Source organism: Microtus pennsylvanicus, chromosome X (genome assembly GCF_037038515.1).
Source record: "Microtus pennsylvanicus isolate mMicPen1 chromosome X, mMicPen1.hap1, whole genome shotgun sequence".
NCBI lineage: Eukaryota > Metazoa > Chordata > Mammalia > Rodentia > Cricetidae > Microtus > Microtus pennsylvanicus.
Genome location: NC_134601.1, coordinates 39,820,574 through 39,840,411, shown reverse-complemented (window position 1 = coordinate 39,840,411; position 19,838 = coordinate 39,820,574). Strand labels below are relative to the sequence as shown.

Sequence of the window (19,838 nt, the reverse complement as noted above, 5' to 3'; positions counted from 1 at the left end):
AAGGTGAGCATCCAAACTGCCTAGGCTCCCCCAAAGCCAGTACGTGCAGTAGGATCAAAAACCCACTGCGATTGTTCTTGAGTTCCCATTCTTCCTCATTGTCCGCTATGTTCAGCTAGTCCAAATTTTTCCCATGCTTTTTCAGACCCAGGCTAGCTGGCCTTGGTGAGTTCACGATAGAACATCCCCATTGTCTCAGTGTGTGGGTGCACCCCTCGCGGTCCTGAGTTCCTTGCTCGTGCTTTGTCTCCTTCTGCTCCTGACTTGGACCTTGAGAATTTTGTCCGGTGCTCCAGTGTGGGTCTCTGTCTCTGTCTCCTTTCATCGCCTGATGAAGGTTAATATTCAGGAGGATGCCTATGTGTTTGTCTTTGGATTCACCTTCTTATTTAGCTTCTCTAGGAACATGAATTATAAACTCAATGTGAGCTGAACAGAGAATTCTCAACAGAAGAAGTTCAAATGGCCAAAAGACACTTAAGGTCATGCTCAACCTCCTTAGCGATCAGGGAAATGCAAATCAAGACAACTTTAAGATACCATCTTACACCTGTCAGAATGGCTAAAATAAAAAACACCAGTGATAGCCTTTGCTGGAGAGGTTGTGGAGAAAGGGGTACACTCATCCATTGCTGGTGGGAATGCAAACTTGTGCAACCACTCTGGAAAGCAGTGTTTCGGTTTCTCAGGAAATTCGGGATCAACCTACCCCTGGATCCAGCAATACCACTCTTGGGAATATACCCAAGAGAGGCCTTATCATACAACAAAAGTATATGCTCAACTATGTCCATAGCAGCATTGTTTGTAATAGCCAGAACCTGGAAACAATCTAGATGCCCTTCAACGGAAGAATGGATGAAGAAAGTATGGAATATATACATATTAGAGTATTACTCAGCAGTAAAAAACAAGGACTTCTTGAATTTTGCATACAAATGGATGGAAATAGAAAACACTATCCTGAGTGAGGTAAGCCAGACCCAAAAAGAGGAACATGGGATGTACTCACTCATATTTGGTTTCTAGCCATAAATAAAGTCCCGTACTTCTTACTATACTATATGTCTCTATTTTAACCTGACCTCTCAGTACTTATTAGAAAGTATACATTGTAATCAAAGTTAAGTTTTAAATGGAGTAGCTTCCATTTGAAAGGTAAGAAAAAAGTGCCATGTGCTTAAACACCTCCTTCCATTTTATAAAAGTAGGTCACCTTTTTTGACAGATCTATGCTTTTAGTAAAAATCCTTCAGGAAATATTAACTCCCAGAGAAAGAGCTATTATTTAATGAGTTATTAGAATGACGAACTGCTAAACTGAAGTGTTTGAGCTGGTAGAATTCTGGAAATGGTGATAGGTGCCTAACTATACAAATTTGGTCCTGAGAAGAGAAATAGGCAGTGATCATTCTCTATCCTACAGTCTTGCAGAAAGCTAATTGTCATCAAAGATACCAGTACTAATGTTTATAAAAAAACTTTTATTTTCAAATCTCCTACATTTGAACAAATACCAATTAGTTTTGTTCACATGGTACTCAGTAAATCTCAAATTTCACATCAAAATTGCTGATGTGTCATGGAAAGATTCAGATGGGTTCAAGTTATGATGCTTTGCTTTTCCATTTTTTGCCCTATAGTTTATACCAAATGTCCCACCTCAGTTGTCTATACAATACTAAGTCATTGCTTGTACTGGCTAGTTTTGTGCCAACTTTACACAAACTAGACTCATCATAGAGGAAGAAGACTCAACTGAAGAAATGCCTCCATGAGATTCCGTTATAATGCCTTTTCTCAATTGTTGATCAATGGCAGATGGCCCAGCCTATGGTGTGTGGTGCTACCTCTGGGCTGCTGGTCCTGGGTTCTATAAGAAAGCAGGCTGAGCAAGCCATGGAGAGCAATCCAGTAAGCTTCACTTCTCCATGGCTTCTGCATCAACTCCTGCTCCATGTTCCAGCCCTGTTTGAGTTTCTGTCCTGAATTTCTTCTATGATGAACAGAGGTATGGAAATATAAGCCTAATAAACCCTTTCTTCCCCAAATTGCTTTTTGGTCACGGTGTTCCATCACCACAAAAGAAACCCTAACTAAGAGAGCACTCATGCTATCTCTCCTGAGAAAAATACCACCTTCTATCCTCTTGTTCACTGATTCATATCTTACACAGAATACTGTTCAGAACTTGGCACCTACTGGAAACAAGTCATCCCAACCAATAAAGATCCAGGAATCCATCTGAGCATCTCATATATGGCTACAGCTGTTGGAGAAAATATTGGAAAGAAACTTTACATTCCACATAGTTTGTAATCTGTCCGTTCCTCCCTTCACAGTAAGGGGACTTTAATACATTTTTGTTGATGATTTCAGTGTTTTGAACATAGTGGATATAATTTCACTATGTCAGATCTACTCTGGCAGTATTTTGAATCTTGGTGTACTTTCACTTTCACACATCAACGCAAAACACTCTCATCTAAATTTTCAACCGAGTTTGAAAACCCAAAGTAATAATCTATTGATGTCTTGAATGTCCCATGGCTCTTTTACTATAAAACATATGCATATTATGGTTCCTCTGCCTAAAATGCTTCCTTCTTGTGAATCTGTATGTATACATACACTTCCCATCACACTCCCTGTATATCAGTGTTCTATGATTCACATGATCTCATTAATTACTTCCTAGGATTTTCTTTCTGAACTACCTAAGTCAAATTCTCTCACAAGAGGATGTCAAACTACCACCATTCCTTTCTTTTGTCCTTGAATAACCACTTCCTTATCTCCTATCCTGACTTGTGCCCGAATGTCAGTCATTCCAAGGAGTACTATTTTGCCAATAGACATAGGCAACGGAAAGTAAACAGAAGTTTCTCTGTCCCACTCAGTCTTACAGCTGTTTCTAAATAATCACTTGGAGGCTAATACTATTAATGCTTGACCAAAAGCTCAGGCATATTACTAGCTAGCACCTACACTTAAATTAACCCATATTTATATCTATATTTATATTTTTGCCATGTGTCTCGTGGCTTGTTACCTCATCTTCTACACTCCCGGCTTGTTTGGTGACTGGCTAGTCAGTATCTCTCTCGACTCTGCTCCCCCTCATCTGAGTTCTCAGTTTGATTGTTCGCCTAACCTTATCCTGTCTGGCTATTGATCAAAGAGCTTTTATTATTAACCAATGAGAGGAATACGTATTCACCATGTACAGAAAGATTATCTGTTAGCAATGGAACTTTTCCTAAACTCCTGTGGACCAAGGCAAAATAATAATGAAAATTAGGTTACCAACGCTCTCAGAGAGAAGAGAGAGAATTTTTAAACACTTTTTAAATTGCTATTTTAAATTATCTATGGTGGTTTGAATGACATGGCCACCATATGCTCATATATTTCAATGCTTTGTCTATAGATGGTAGAACTGTTTGGGAAGGATTGGGATGCAAATATTTACATGCAAAATAATTGTTTTTATTATATTTTCATACATACATATCATTATGCTTTGTTCCAATTTGTACACATACCCCATTACCTTCCTCAATGCTCCCTGTCTTGATAAGACATAGTTTTAATAGAGATGACTCCTTAGATAAAAGAATGCATCTAATTCCAAAGTGGTTTCAACATGATAAAAAATGGTAGAGTATGGGTAGAGTATATGGCAGTCTATTTTGAAGTAATTCACAAATATTTCTATATTATTTCTTACCTTAGTTTTCCATAGATATGAGAGGGTAGCTTTTCCCAATTCATCTATACATTCTAAACAAATGCTTGAGAAATTACATTAAAAATGGAGTTGGAAACCTTATTCAGCAATCATTATATTTACATAAATTATTCTAACCATTTTACAGACTGGAATATAAGGCTTAGAAATAAACAAAAGGCTTAGGAATTGTCCTAGATTCCTAAGGCAGAGGCAGGAATTTAAACTAAATCTCTAACCCCCAGTCTCATATGTTCCCTTATGGTTTTCTTAGCCTTACTCTTAATCTCCCACAAGGTTACTTCTTATGACTTGATCAGCTCTAAAGAGGAAACCCTGGAATCAACTTGCAAAATACTCCTAGTGAACCTCTTTTCTTGCTTCACCAATTAAAACATGCTAACATTGCAGAATAGGCACGAGCCATTGCTGAGATGGAGCCATCCCTGAGGTATACCCTTTGCTAAGCAACTTCGCGCCCCTCAGCTTTGCCTTATCTAGCATAGAAAGGGCATCACACTTCCATTTCTTCTCTCTTCTACCAGGTCATCCCCTCATTAGAGCTGCAGGAATATTTTATTAGGTAAATGCACTCTGGGACCAGAAAAAGATTTGTTGCTTTAGATGAAAAGAATATATGCATAGCATGACCTTACCCCAAAGCCCTAATCAGGAAGCAAACGGCCAGTGTGAACAGCTCCACCAGGTAAAGAGATGTCAATAAAGACCTAAGTAAGCCTTTCAAAGGGAAGAAGCAGTTACCACTGTGTGAGAAGCCAATGTGCCCCTGAAGCCATCCCAAGTGCATTCTGAATTTCCTCTCGCAAACACCCTCCTTAAGACACTAAGTCCCAGGATTCTGATGTAAGCTAAAGAGAAACAAAAAATGTAGAGCTTTCATCCCATACCCTACTCACAGCCCTGCATGGTTTCTACTTGAGGGAACAGAGGAGCTGTAAATCTGGTATTACCAAAAGAAAACAAGGAAAAAATATATATATATTTAGAAATATTATTCCACTTTAATAATCACTACCAGTCACTCCAGCTAGTGCTTGGACAATGATAGAAGAGTCTGACATGGGAAGATGAAAAAACAGGGAGCAATAGCAATGTGATGCCACTCTTTACTTCTAACCACTTCTAAGGAAGTCCACCAGACTGTCATCAACTCCTCAACCATATCATCAGATGTAATGACTGTTGGTACGCAGAGTCTCTTTACAAATATTTACCTAATAGCAACTATGTATCAACTTTTTAAAGACATGATCTCTCTTCGTTGCCCATACTGGATCCAAACCCTTTTTATAGACCAGGCTTGCCTCAAACTTGCAATTCTCATAGGAATACACTATCAGCCCTAGATAGAACCCAATATCTGGAGTACTGCAATTTCACTTGATTCTCACAGCTATCATATTTATCTTTGTTCAAGTGAGTTTCAGGAAGGCAAATGACTTGGCCAACATAAAACCTTCAGAGGCATGGTGTTAAGGCCAGAGCTGATTTAAAATTCCACAGATGCCTTCCATTTATATCAAGAGAAAAAAAGTTAGGCAATACAAATTACTATTATCTAAATTTTTAGAAGGAACAATCAATCATGTCACTTTTTGGGGCCCCAGTACCACACCCCTTGTGTTGTGGTGTGTGTGTCTCTCTCTCTCTCTCTCTCTCTCTCTCTCTCTCTCTCTCTCTCTCTCTCTGTGTGTGTGTGTGTGTGTGTGTGCGCGCGCGCGCATGTGCAAACACAAAAGTGAGAGTTGATGCCAGAAGTCAACATAGATGTCTTCCTCAATCATTTGCCATTGAACCTGGAATTCATCAGTGTGGAAATATCTAGAGATCCTTCTGTTTCTATCTGCTCCATCTAGTGGGAAGTAAGCACTTTAGGCATAGAAAACAAAGTTACATGAGTCAAAACAATATGATGTGTTTAGAAGTAGTTTTACCACTCAGACATAAGGTAAAATTTCAAATAATATTCAGTTATAGATTAAACAGGAGTGGGTGTGTGTGGTTCCCAAGTTATGGTGCTATTTTGAAGAATGTGATATCTTTCAGAGGTCTGCCTGGCCAAATTACCATTAATGGCAGGATTTTGAAGGCTCTCACACCTAGTTCCTGCTTGTTCTGCCTTATTTCTAGTCTTGGACAGTTTAATAGTTGGCATAGGCATAGCAACTGTACTTTCCCAACATGAGGGACCAAATCTGTGAGCCAAAATAGACATCTATTCCCTTAACTTGTTTCTATCTTGTATCTTAGTTACAGCAAGGCAAAGTAACTAATATGATAAGGTAAATCTACATTAGAAGAGAAGATAGCTCTTATCCTTTCTCACAAATAGTGTGAAACAATGGACTATTTTGTTGTCAGTGGTGGTGCTGGTGGTTTTTTTTTAACCAAGTGGTGTGGGAAGTCCTTCTGTATATGTGTTGTTTTCATTGGTTAATGAATAAAGAAGCTGTTTTGGCCAACGGCTTAGCAGAATAATGAAGGCAGGGAAAAATAAACCGAATGCTGAAAACTAAACTGAATGCTGGGAGAAAGAAGGCAGAGTCAGGGAGATGCCATGGAGCCGCCAGAGGGAAAGACGTGAGGTGTCAGCTGGAACCTTGCTGGTAGGCCACATCCTTGTGGTAAAATATAAAATAATAGAAATGCTTTAACCAATAAGAAACTAGAGCTAATAGGCCAAGCAGTGATTTAAATGATATAGTTTCTGTGTGATTATATCGGGAGTCTGGGTGACCAGGAAATGAACAAGCAGCCTTCCTACAGCAACCAAGGGATGATTTGAAAGAACAAGATTTGTCAATGATATTTTATATTTATATTTCAGGGTGAACAATTTTTTTGTTTAGAGTGAAAATGTTTAGAGAGTGGTTATTCTAATAATTGTACCTCTCTGGCTTCTGTCTATTAGTTGTACAGAATAACTTTTGACTTACCCTACTCCAGTTTCAAAATCAAATATATCTGTATAGATTTACATATATTTGTACATACATGTACAGAAATATATTTACATATATATCTGTAAATATACATTTGTATACACACATATATTTACAGTTATAAGTGGGGGAGAAGAGTGTTGCTTTCCATTGAGATCCATTATGTTAAAAGCATGGTTTGGGAACCTTAAAATTCTATGGAAAGGATTTCAGTGTGTGGTGACTTCAGAAGAGAATAACTACTAACCTACACAGTCAAGCATGCTGTACACACATATCTAACAATACACAAATCCATTTTCTATGACAAAAAATGGTCCAACCAAAATATTGTTATCAAGTCTGAAGAACCTTTACCTAGGCAAATAGCAGATGTTTACTATTTAAGTTTTCTTCAAAATGTATCTTGATATCTCAGGAGTTAGCCCAACAAGAGATGTTCTCAGTTCTGAATGGCTATGCGTCATTCCTTTTTGACTTAGGAAGTAACTGCGCAAAAAGGAAGTCTGGGAAACATCAAGTAAAGAAATTTCTAAAGGTATTTAGGGAAAAATACCAATTTCCTTGGATCTTGGAGACTGTAGAGTTAGGAAAATACCTCTTAAATTCACAGGTGTAAACTCTCCATTAAGACGGGGAAATGAAATTATGAAGCTCCCCAAAGGTGGAACACTGGAACCAGATCTGTTCTTAAAATCTCTTGAGAAGCAGTACTGTTCCTTGTAAGTTCCAGTAAGAACATTTAAAATTCCTTGTCCTTAAATCAAATGTGCTGCTTCTGAACCTCTGTTCTAAACTTGTTCCAGGGCCTGTATCCTCAGAAGCAACTCTAGTGAGTCGGCATCACACCTAGAGATTTCCCGCACATCCGTACATGGGTGTCTGTGAAGAGGAAGCTTGGGTGACAGGATAGGGGAAGAGAATCGACTCTTACTGCAAATTAGCTTTATGCAAAATTTCTGGATGAGCACTAAGTCTGTTCCTTTCTGTGTGCTCCTGCATCAGTTCTAACACCCTTTCTGAGTCATTCTATTCCAGTCTTGAATTTGCTGTGACAGAATCCCTCATAAAAGTTATTAAATCATCACTCAGCAATGGGCCTGACATTTAAATCAAGACATGTTGCTTTTATTCCAAGTCGCAAATCAATTTGAATTGGAGTTTGTGACTGTTTCCTTTGATTCAGCATTAAGTTGTTTCTGTCTACTGTGAATGGATGGGAGGGAAGCAGTGAGTGCCACTTAAACTGGTCATCCTCTGTAAAGCACAAGTCCTGTGCTCTTTAGGAGAATGATGCCTGACAGTAGCCACAGAATTGTGATGAGCCCCTCAGAGAAGTTAGCCCCAAACTAATGCTTGTATTGTGGATTAGCAGTGGATACTGTGGGTTAGTGGTGGGTACTGTGGATTAGCATTAGGTACTGTGAATTAGCAGTGGGTACTGTAGATTAGCAAGGTACTTTGGATTAACTGTAGGTACTATAGATTACCAATGGGTACTGCGGATTATCAGTGGGTGCTGTGGATTAGCAGTGAGTACTGTGGAGTAGAATTGGGTATTGTGGATTAGTGGTGTGGGCATCAGACTTTGTAATAAGAACAAGACAGAGTCTGAGAAAAAGTCTACTCCTTTAAAGGGCCAAATTCAGAATGTCAATTTAGTATGAAAAATAATTCTCTAGAACTTGCTCAAAGAAAAATGTCTTTAGAGGGAGAAGGGAAGTATGATGATGGTTACAGACATACAAATTGATCAAGGTAAGTCTGTCTTTTGAGTGCTCTGTGTCTTCTCTTGAAGAAATTTATCTGATGCTATTTCAAGTCTCTGGAAGTCTGGAGGAATAGCTCCAGAAGCAGGAATGTTGCAGGTACATATTAACTAAATTGTACAAACTACTAGGGCTACGAGGTATACAAAACTTTCAGCTGGATAAAAGTTTGACTAGGTTTAAGTGTTACTAAGAGTCAAGCTCTAAGCATGACTACTATAGGGAAAACCATGATGGTGCCCAAACATTAGAGATAAGGTATCCCAGGTATCCGTGGCCAGAAGGATAAGATTGTAATGGAGAATGGAGCTCCAGAATAGGACAAGAAGGCATAATGCTGTGGGAAGAATGTGAATAATTTAGGAATGTACAGAGCAATCTGTGTTTCTGTACAGAGGAAATCTATCTTGGTGTGGTGGCGCATACCTTTAATCCTAGGAGTAGGGTAACAGAAGTAGACAGATCTCTCTGAGTTGGAGGCCAACCTGGTCTACATTAAGAGTTCCGGGATAGCCAATGTTACAGAGTAAGACATTCTCTCAAAAATAAAAATGAACTGTTTCCATGACCTGTTTGATCGTTCTTTCTTGGTTTCCCAAGGTATTATGTACGTATTTACTCATTTCTTCAAATTTTTGGTTATACTTCTCATCCATTTCTATAAGGGCATTTTTCACATGTTGTTTAAGGGATTCTACTGCTTTCATAAAGTCAATTTTTTCCACTTCTTCTGTGTTGAAAAACATATAGGCATCCTTCTGAATATTAACCTTCAGCAAGCAATGAAAGGAGACAGAGACCCAAATTGGAGCATAGGACTGAAATCTCAAGGTCCAAATCAGGAGCAGAAGGAGAGAGAGCACGAGCAAGGAACTCAGGACCGCGAGGGGTGCACCCACACACTGAGACAATGGGGATGTTCTACTGGGAACTCACCAAGACCAGCTGGCCTGGGTCTGGAAAAGCCTGGGATAAAACCGGACTCTCTGAACATAGCGGACAATGAGGACTACTGACAACTCAAGAACAATGGCAATGGGTTTCTGATCCTACTGCACGCACTGGCTTTGTGGGAGCCTAGGCAGTTTGGATGCTCAACTTACTAGACCTGGATGGTGGTGGGGGTTCCTTGGACTTCCCATAGGACAGGGAACCCTGATTGCTTTTCGGGCTGGGGGGGGACTTAATTGGGGGAGGGGGAGGGAAATGGGAGGCGGTGGCAGGGAAGAGACAGAAATCTTTAATAAATAAATAAATTTAAATAAAAAAAATAAAAATGAAATAAAACAAAACAAAAAAGACGAAATCCAAACTGTAAGGATTCTTGACATTAGAAGAATGAGGAAATGGTTCAGGTAGAATGCTGAGAACAAAATTGACGTCTTTTTCCCATTTAGTATGCGCAAAAGACTGGAAATGGAAGAGGTTGTGTTTTAGCTTGAGATGAACAAGAAAGAGGAAGAAAGTATAGAGTAAAAATAAATTACATATCTGCTTTACCCTCATTTCCACTATAAAGAACAGAGACAGATAAATAGAATTTTGTTTGTCAGCCAACTCAGGTAGCTTTACAGTGTCCCCCATGTCAAACTGGGTTGTTGATATTGATCCCAAGAAGATGCTCCCTACAAAAAGATACCTATACATCCCATGGGAATCAATGAAGTAGAAAGTGAGGAGAAGAACTTGAAAGGGATCAAAGCCTAGGAAGAGACTAAAGAAGGCAGTTGAGGCAAGCAGAAGAGCGTTAGAACACCATCTATGACATGGTACAAAGAAGGGAGAACTGAGCTCTACACCAGACCTCTTCCTAATGACTACATTATTTCTCCAAAGCCAGTTCAGTTAAGGAAAGCTAACTGCTCTTCCCATCACTGTAGCTCACCTAAATTTATGACGCTTGGTCACAACCTCTCTTCCAAGCTGTTGTTGGTGCATAACATGAGAATGAGAAAGACAAAGGCTTACCATTTTCTAGTTTGCTATACTTTTGCCACAATGGCCTGACTCCTTTTTAATTAATTTATTTATTAGATTAAAAACACCAATTATAGCTTATGATGGAGAGGATGGGGAGTAAGGAGAACACTCATCCATTGCTGATGGAAATGCAAACCTGTAGAACCACTTTGGAAATCAGTATTGTGGTTTCACAGAAAATTGGGAATCAACCTACCTCAGAATCCAGCAATAACACTTTTAGGCATATAACCAAAAGATGCTTAATCATACTACAAAAGCATTTGTTCAACTATGTTCATAGCAGCATTATTTGTAATAGCCAGAACCTGGGAACAAAATAGATGCCCCTCAACTGAAGAATAGATATAGAAAATGTGGCACATTTACACATTAGAGTACTACTCAGTGGTAAAAAACAATGACATCTTGAATTTTGCATGCAAATGAATGGAATTAAAAAACACTATCCTGAGTGAGGTAACCCAGACCCAAAAAGATATATATGGTATGTACTCATTCATAAGTGAATACTAGATATAAACAAAGGACACTGGGTCTATAGTTCATGATTTTAGAGAAGCTAAGTAATGAGGTGAACCCAAACAAAAACATATCTAAATCCACCTAGAAATTGAAAACAGACAAGATCACCTAACTCTTATGGCAACAGAAGCTGTGGGGTTTTGGAAGAAGACAGTGGTCTCATTTGTCTTATGATGGCTATAGATTTTAGACTTTCAGGGCTTCTATAGGAAGCAACATAAGGAGATTTGTCAATGGAACAAAAGGTAAATGAACAGAGAACTTTCTGTACTAGGTTTGAGCAGAGACAGATCTTCAAAGAGAAAGCAAAGTCAATGAATTCAAGAACAATTGCCAAACATATTACCTCTCCACCACAGCCCCCAGTAAAAAGACAGCCAAGCCTATGAAAACATCTCTTTACTCACACTCCAAGCTGGCTATGTATGTCACCAGCAGCCCAGATTGGAGGCCCAGAACCCAGTGAATATTCCAGAATTCTGCCAAGCTCTCTTGGCAGAGGGGGGAAAAACGCAGAAAATTTCAGTTGTTTAGGTGAGCACATTATTGTTGATAGTACTAACTTTAACCCAATCAGATCGGCTAAAGATTAAGGCATTCTAGGCTTACAAACTCATCTTGATACAACCCAGTGCTCTGAATGGGAGAAAAGACCAGACCTGTGGCATTTGCAAAAATGCCAAATCTTCATGAAGAAAGAAATGTCCTTGTTTGTCTGATTTTTCTCTCTCAGACACACATTTCAGCCCAGCAAATTGATTCCTATTGAAATCTCCCTTGCCAACCTGCATTTCCTTTCATTTGATTTCCTATATAGTTATAAGTCTTAGCAGTCTTTGCTTATCTTTTTCTTCAGAGGGGAGAAGCCTGCCTCAGATCAATTATCACTGTGTTTCTCTGTCTTTCTTCAGACTGACCCCCCATCCCTTCAAAATTGCCCATATCATCATGTTGCCCTTTGTACATCCCATTAATTATACCTAGAGCAGCTTCTTACAATAGCTTTGGACATCCTCCCTAAGGAGAGAAGTCAAAAACTAGCTAAGCAAATATTGGACTGCATTCATTCAGCATGAGCTCTCTAGGACACTTGGCTTCTAAGCTATTGTTCCCTCTCCTCTCATATCTGCTCAATAGCCCTCTGCTTGCAACCTCTTGGACTTTCTCAGCATAAGCCAGTAACTAAAACAGAAGTTGTTAATATCTGTCAAATACTTCTACATGCCAGGCACTGTGGTAAGTTCTTTGAACAAGTTGCTCTCTCATAGGTAAGGTCAAAACCAGGAAGTGGCATGAGGAAATGGTCTAGTAATTTGGCAAGTGCTATGATGCAGTCATACAAGGATGCAGACAGGCAAGCGAATCCAGTTCAAAGGGGAAAAGACTTTCAAGTGAATTAAGAATTTAGTCATATCAGAAAGGGAAAAGTGGCATTCTTAGGGAACAAAGTGAGAACTGCAAAATTACAACAGTGGGAAGGACCTGGTGTTTTTAGGCTAGCTAGGCAAGAGTGGAAATCCTGAGTGTGGTCCATGCAGGCCTTGTTGTGGAGTCTAGACTCCATCCTGAAAGTAATGTGGAAGACACAATCGGTAAAGAAGAAGCGTGACATTAGATTTGCATCTCATAAAGATCGCTTGTCCCAAAGAGTGAGAGAAATCAAGTTCCCTTTGTGTGCTTTTAGCATTGCCACATTTGTTGCTGCTAATGTCATACATTTGGATTAACATCATCATCAGTTATTAGTTCTATGCCTGCATGGTTTGTCTCCCCAAACAAACTACAAGCTCTTTGGTCTCTGCATTTTATAATGATTTATTCAATATTATATATATATAGTGAACATGCAAGATATAAGGAAGTATTACCTCTATTTTGACACATCTTTAAATACTAAGAATGCTAAAGGGCCAGAACCAGAAATTAGAACTATCACAGGAATCAGGAATGAGTGAATGCTTATTCAAGCAATTTCCTGGGACTTATCCTGGAAAAGCCAGCTTTAAGCAATATATATATATATGTGTATATATATATATATATATATATATATATATATGTTTGTGGAGACAGCCTTTCTCTGTGTTCTCTGTGTAGCTTTGGAGCCTGTCCTGGAGCTCACTACGTCAACCAGGCTGGCTGGCCTTGAACTCAAAGAGATCTGCTGGGATTAAAGGCGTGCACCACCACTGCCTGACAGCACTGGCTATTTTTATCCAGTCTTTATCACCTAACAGAAATGTGTCAATCAGCCCCCAAAGCAGTGAAGAAGTAAACTATGCCCCCTGCAATGCTGAAGCATGCATGGGTAGTCTGTTTATATTGGGTTTCATGGTCTGAGTTGATGAGAATGACTGACCAGGTATCTTCCTCAAAGAACAGGTTCCACTGAGATACGAACACTGGATTGAGAGTTTAGAGCATTAACCATGACACCACAGGATCTGGTGCCTATCAGTCCCAAACCCCTCAGTCATAACACATTCCTCAACTTATACCATCCAATATGAGTACAGTGCTTCCTAATTGACAATGTATCTTTTCCTCCCATTATTCCAGTCAATCTTGTTTCCTGAGTTTTATCCATTCACTAAGTCATAGCTATTGGCAGGAATATTATTCCCCAAGAAGGAATTAACAGAGAGATGAAGTGGCTCTCAAAGTCCCCGACTTAGTCAGGAGGTATAGCGACTGAGATTATGCAGTTTTGGAACTGGAGAGTCAGTGTGGTTCAGGGAGAACCACCAGCATGGCAGTTATAGGGAACTGCATTTGAAAGCATGCCCTGCCCCTTCCAAACTGGATCGCCACAGGCAAGTCATCTAGCCTTTCCGAGCTTCTCTTTCTCATGGGGAAAACAGAAGCGGCATTATTTGCTTTACAGCACAACTAAGGGGATAACTATGATGGTACATTAAAAAAACTCTAAAACAAAAATAACATTTAGTGCAGAGCCTAGCATGAGTAGTTTGCAGCTCCTCTCTCTCAGTCACAATCCCTACAAATACTTGAGACAACATCAAGATGTGATGGAGGAGGGTCATTTTTCTATCTGTTGTTTCATTGGTTAAGTAATAAAGAAACTGCTTGGCCTCTGATAGGACAGAAAATTAGGTAGGCAGAGTAGACAGAACAGAATGCCAGGAGAAAGAAGCTGAGTCAGTGAGTCACCATGATTCTCCCACCCGACACAGCCGGAGATTAAGATCTTTCCTGGTAAGCCTGTGTGGGCTACACAGATTATTAGAAATGGGTTAGATCAATATGTAAGAGCTAGCGAATAAGAGGCTGGTACTAATGGGCCAGGCAGTGTTTAAAAGAATACAGTTTCCGTGTTATTATTTCAGGGCATAAGAGTGGATATCTCTCGTTTGTTAAGTAATATTAATTCCCTTTTCAGTCTTTGACGGAGTTGAAAATTATATAATTGTAGTTACTCTCTACATTATTTAGACTCCTTGAGATAGAATGTTTAGCAAAACTTTTGTTATATGTTTCTTGCTCAATATTGATTGTTATAATTTATTATTTGTTACTAGTGTATATAGTTGTATTTGGTTTAGTTCTGTCTTATTTAGACAAAAAGGGGAGATGTAGGGGAAACTCCGCCCAATGGGGGGCATGTTCGCCTCAGGCTAATGTTTACATATAAATCTGGCGGCATGAGCCCCGCTGCTCTCTTTTTTTTATCTCCTGCTCATCGCTGGATCCCTGGTGTTGTAAGCTATTCCTTCATTAAAATTTGCTGTTTCATATTAAGCTAGCCTGGTTATTATGCCGACTACAAAGATGCAGACGTCCAGGCTCCTTTACAGATCCCTTGAACCTGTATCATTGGGGAAGAATCTGTGGATTCTTAGGTCCAGCTCACTGGGCCTGATGTAGGGTGTATCATTAGCCCATGAAAGAAAACGTTAAAAGGAATCCATTTTATTTAGAACTTACCCTATTTTGGTGCTATGCTAGGGGCTTTCACTTGAGAGATAAAAATTATCTTTCTCACCATTTCTTACAATTCACTTAGATAAGGTTTCATGACAGTTGCACAGGAAACTACATGACATAACCCTAACATATCCTTTTGCCCCTGTAACTGTCACCTCATCAGGGAATTGCTCCGAGGAGTGTGGTAGTGCTTGCTTTTCTTCTTCGCAAGCCGTTTCACTTTGATAATCAACCTTGTGGGTTAGTCTGACCTATAACAACAATAATCTTAGTCCTCCCTGTGGCCGTTTTCCTTTGCAAGGTGTGGGCTCTGCACTGAACATCATTTGTACATTATCTCACTCCATCCTCCTGTCAGCGTCCTATGACTGGGTGCTGCCGTGTTAACATCTACTCTTAAAAATAGAGTCTGAGGTTCTGCTTTTAAACAAAGGCTGAAGATAGAGTTTCATCCTACAGTAGAAGGGAAAAGACTAGGACACAATAAAGGTGAAAGAGGAAGCGGAAATTGGCATTGAAGCTTACAGAAGCAACTCCAGGGCAGGAAATGGAAGCAGAGAAATTGTGTGAGTCACAATCTGCAAAGTGAAGCGCTGAAGTGCTAAACAAAGTGAATTTGCCTTGCTTTACTGCCATCGTGTGGTTGTATGATGTATAACAACCAGTTCATAGACCCGTGCCTAGGAGGCCCTCAGAAAAGACAACAGGAAATAAGAACAAGCAGAGGATCTGCCCTTCAGGCATTTGTGAGAGCCTTCTCTTCCTCTGGAGTTGCAGAACTGGAACTGGAACAAGCAGTTAATTCAGGGCTGAACACCGTTTCTCAGGCAGACTATTTCAGGAAGGAGAAAACTGCTTATAAGCACCTTTGTTACTTTTCCTAGTCAGAACGAAAATAGCCTCATGTTCCCTGGGATGCGTAGGGTGTCGTTGCTTTAAATGTCTCATTATGTTGAATCTAGAAGATGATCAGCGAGATCTAACAGATCAGCTTTCTAATTTTCACCCCTCACTCACAAACATAGTGTTTCAAAACCTCTCTGCCCAATTTTCTGATGCAGAACCATTTCTGAAGGTAATTGATATCTCTCATTGTCTATAGGAAAATAGGCTTAAAGAAAAGAAATGGGTCATCTATGGCACAGAGAATAAGATGAGGGTACAGCCATTGCACTATGTAAAAGTTTGTTAGGCACCAGAGATAAGCAGTTAAATGAAGTTGTTCCCTCACCCATTGATTTCCCCTGCCTCCTCCAGCATAGCCCAGTTTCTCCCCAATGGAGGCACATCTCTGTGGTCCTTAGTGCAGACAGCAATGCGATTTTCAGCAATGTCTGAGCCTCAAATTTTCAAGGACTGTCAACTTCCAGCTAATGCTACCCCAAAGGATAGTGGCTCCAGGCAATGCCCTTGGCTAAATCCATCTCTCTCACAGGCAACTACCAGCAGTGTCCTTGAAGTATCCATGCTTATAAGAGGATTATCCTAAATACATATTTTTGCTGTATGGTTTGATGTATATGACATGATATTTTGATCTTTCTGTAATAAAATAATTACTTGTCAAACAAATGAACACATTCATCTCCCGCTATATATAGTTTTATGTATGCTAAAATCACTTGAAAATCTATTTTTCTCTTGGAGAACAAAAAAGACAATCATGGAATTAATTGTGATTAATGGAAAGCAAATCCCAAGAGGGAGCTGAATAGGCATATAACGCCTTTGATTTTCTGAAGGCAGAGAAACGTTCAGACCCACAGCCAGGCTTTGTTACTGGAGCTGGTAGCATAGTTATCTACCCATCTAGTTCAGGGCTCTCTGTATAAAAACAGGGAAACCAGGTCTCAGACAGGAATGTGCCCTATCAAGCTTAGGAAAATTGCAAGCAGCATGAGCAGGTAGGCTGGTGAGGCTGATTTCTCCCACACTCTGCTGCCCCACTGTGGACATGAAGATAGTTGCTAAGTTGCCTGATTGTGCTCTGGTGAGCACAAGACAAAAACTGTCCACACAAAAGGAAACTGACAGAAAGGAAAGGTTAGCAGGAAATGCCTGGAAACTGAACCCACAAAAAAAATCTCCATAAAAGGCTTTGAACTGGCAAGAATGAACGGAAATTTTGAGAGAGCAAAGGAAATGAATCCCAGAAAAGGAAATTCAAGGAATGTAAGAAACACATATGTGGCCTTTGGTTAGCCTCTATGACAAGCTTTTGCCAAGTTGGCTAGGTCCTTCCTTGCTTTCTTCCTTTCCAAAAACCAAGTCTGGGCCATCCCATCCAAAGGGACTCTGTGACAACTGGATCAACTGTCCACTAATGTTATACTAGCGCAATACTGTGCTTTGTATGTAACTATTACTTTCTCCTACCATCTCGATAATCCTACGAGGATATACTACTACCAATCTCCATTAAGGGAGATACTGAGAGATTAAGGAGTGTGGCCAGATCTGCATCTAGTAAGTTGCAGGACTCACATTGGAACACCAGTCTTGCACTCTTAACCTGTGCATTTATTCTTCATGCTATATAGGTCACAGATTCTAAAACTGTTGGTCATCATCCTATGGGGTCATATAACAAATTATAGGAGGGAAATGAAAACTTAATAAAAGCAACTTGTTTTTGAATTCACAATGCACACAAATTAATTCAAAATCAAACATTCAATGAATCCAAGCTGTTTCTGGCCTCACTTTGCCCAAGCTGCATTGTGCAACTTCACTGCAGTCATGGTTCTGAATTTAAAACATGGTTCATATAGCCTGTCCATGACCTCACCTCACACCATGTGATGGCACTAAGCACAGCCTGAAACATGGGCTCGGATTTAGTAGTGTAGCTTGTTATAAACTGCAGGGATTTTATTATATAAGCAATGTTTCCTGATGATGCAGAAACTGTGGTTTAATTAAGCAAAACAGAATCTTTTAATGTTTTCTGACCTATTTAATATGTTCTTTAGCATGTAACCATCAAAGTAGTGTATCTATGGATTATATTGTGTTAGTAAAGTTTGATTTTAAAAACTGCTGCTTTGTGCTTGGGATCTACAGATGTCGAAGCCAAATGAGGTCCCAGCACTGAGAACAGAACTGGAAATGAGGCCCCATCCCTAATCAAGAAGCTATTTAATTGACAAAGGAAAAAAAAGTTTTCTCCAATGGCATCACAGAGGGTATACAAACCACACTTAAGGCCAGGTTGCCTGCCCAGCCAACACAAAACAAACTCAGTGGTATGTATCTTTAGAGACGTTTTGTCTCATAATGTTTTGTTTGGGCATTTTTTTAAGCATAGCCATCTTTTGTTTATCTATTATAGTTTGCAATTTTGCCTTCTTAAGGAATCTGTGTGAGTGCATATGTGTCTCTATATGTGTATGTGCTACTCTAACTTTTTCCCTGCTTGTTTGCTTTGTTTTCTTTATGGTTTGCTTAGTCCTTTTGTATTTGTCTGTTTGCTATCTGAAGAGAGAGAGAAAGAAAACATGTATGGGTGGGATGATGACAAGAATAATCTTGGATGAGATAAGGAAGGAAACACCATGTTTAGAATATACTGTTTGAAAAAAAATTTAAATAAAATTTTGAAAAATATGTTTTAAGTAAAAATTTGACATAGCAAGAAAATAAAGATATAAGCTACTACTTGAGTTGCTTAATTGAATTTCAGAAAAAGGCAGTGTATTTGACTTGGTGTTAGAACAGAATTCCCAACAGCTTTTAACATGGCCCTGAACACACTTTGCTATTTTGTGCTACATATTTATGTGGAGTTGTACTCCAAGCATTTATAATTATGAAACCAAAATACCAATCAAATGAAAACTGTGGAAGATGCTATAAGTCCTTTCATATTTAATATTCAACTAAAACTTATTTTTTATGTAAAAGCAAACACATCCTTTCATTAGTGTGCAAATTTGTTTCATCTGTAATAAATGGTAAAAATCATATATCAAGGTTGTTTTAAAATAAATTGATTTATTATTTATCATCAGTAATTTGACTTATATATCTACTTTTATATCTGAATACTTGGGGTTGTATGAAAGTTTCTTCAGGGAAATGGTTCATAAGTAAAAAATTTAAGAAGTCCTATATATAATTGTTTTTTCTGAAAACTAAAGCATGATATATTAGGGTATTTTGTCATTACTGTGGACAAATACCTGAAAGAAAGTACTACAGAGGAAGAAAGAAGTTTTCGGGTTCATGGTTTAGTGAGCATAGTCCCTCAGGGCAGGGAAGGCATGGCAGCAGGCAACTTGCTCACAGCTAGGAAGATCAGGACACAGAAAAAGAATGCTGGTATTATTTACTAATGCTAGCTTACTCTTTTCTTCTTTTTCTTTTTATTCTGGCCAGGATCCCAGTCTGTGGCACTGTTCTACTACATTCAGAGTGAGTTTTCCTCCCTCAGTTTAACTTCTCTGAAACACCCCACAGATGTGTCTCCTAGGTGATTCTAAATTCAGTCAAGTTGGTAATAAGTGTTAACTACCACACATGAGAATACTTTCATTTTAAAATTGGCATCAGTGTAATGATAATGATGACATCACACAGCAAATATTGACAGATTACTACATGCCAAACACTGTACTGAGTGTATTTCATAATTGACTTTATATAACCTTCACAAAACCTATATAATAATGAGCTTATGATTATTGAATAATTTGCCCCATGTCACATATTTGTCTATTTCATTGTGGAAAACAGAAATAAAAACACTCATTTAAAAAATATATTTCTTTTTTATGTGTTTGGTTGTTTTGACTCCATGCATGCCTATTTACCATATGTGTGCCTGGTACCCATGAAGGACAAAAGAAGGCATTTGGATCCTCTGAAACTGGAGTCATGGATTGTTGTGAGCAACCATGCAGGTACTAGGAATTGAACCTGGGTCCT

The 19,838-nt window shown here is 39.0% G+C and overlaps 1 protein-coding gene across 1 annotated transcript in view; it reads right to left on the bottom strand.

The window, feature by feature from the left end:
* The window catches only part of Lhfpl1 (LHFPL tetraspan subfamily member 1), a 44,993-nt gene that overhangs the window by 2,586 nt on the left and 22,569 nt on the right, over positions 1–19,838 (bottom strand). The window lies entirely within an intron of this gene.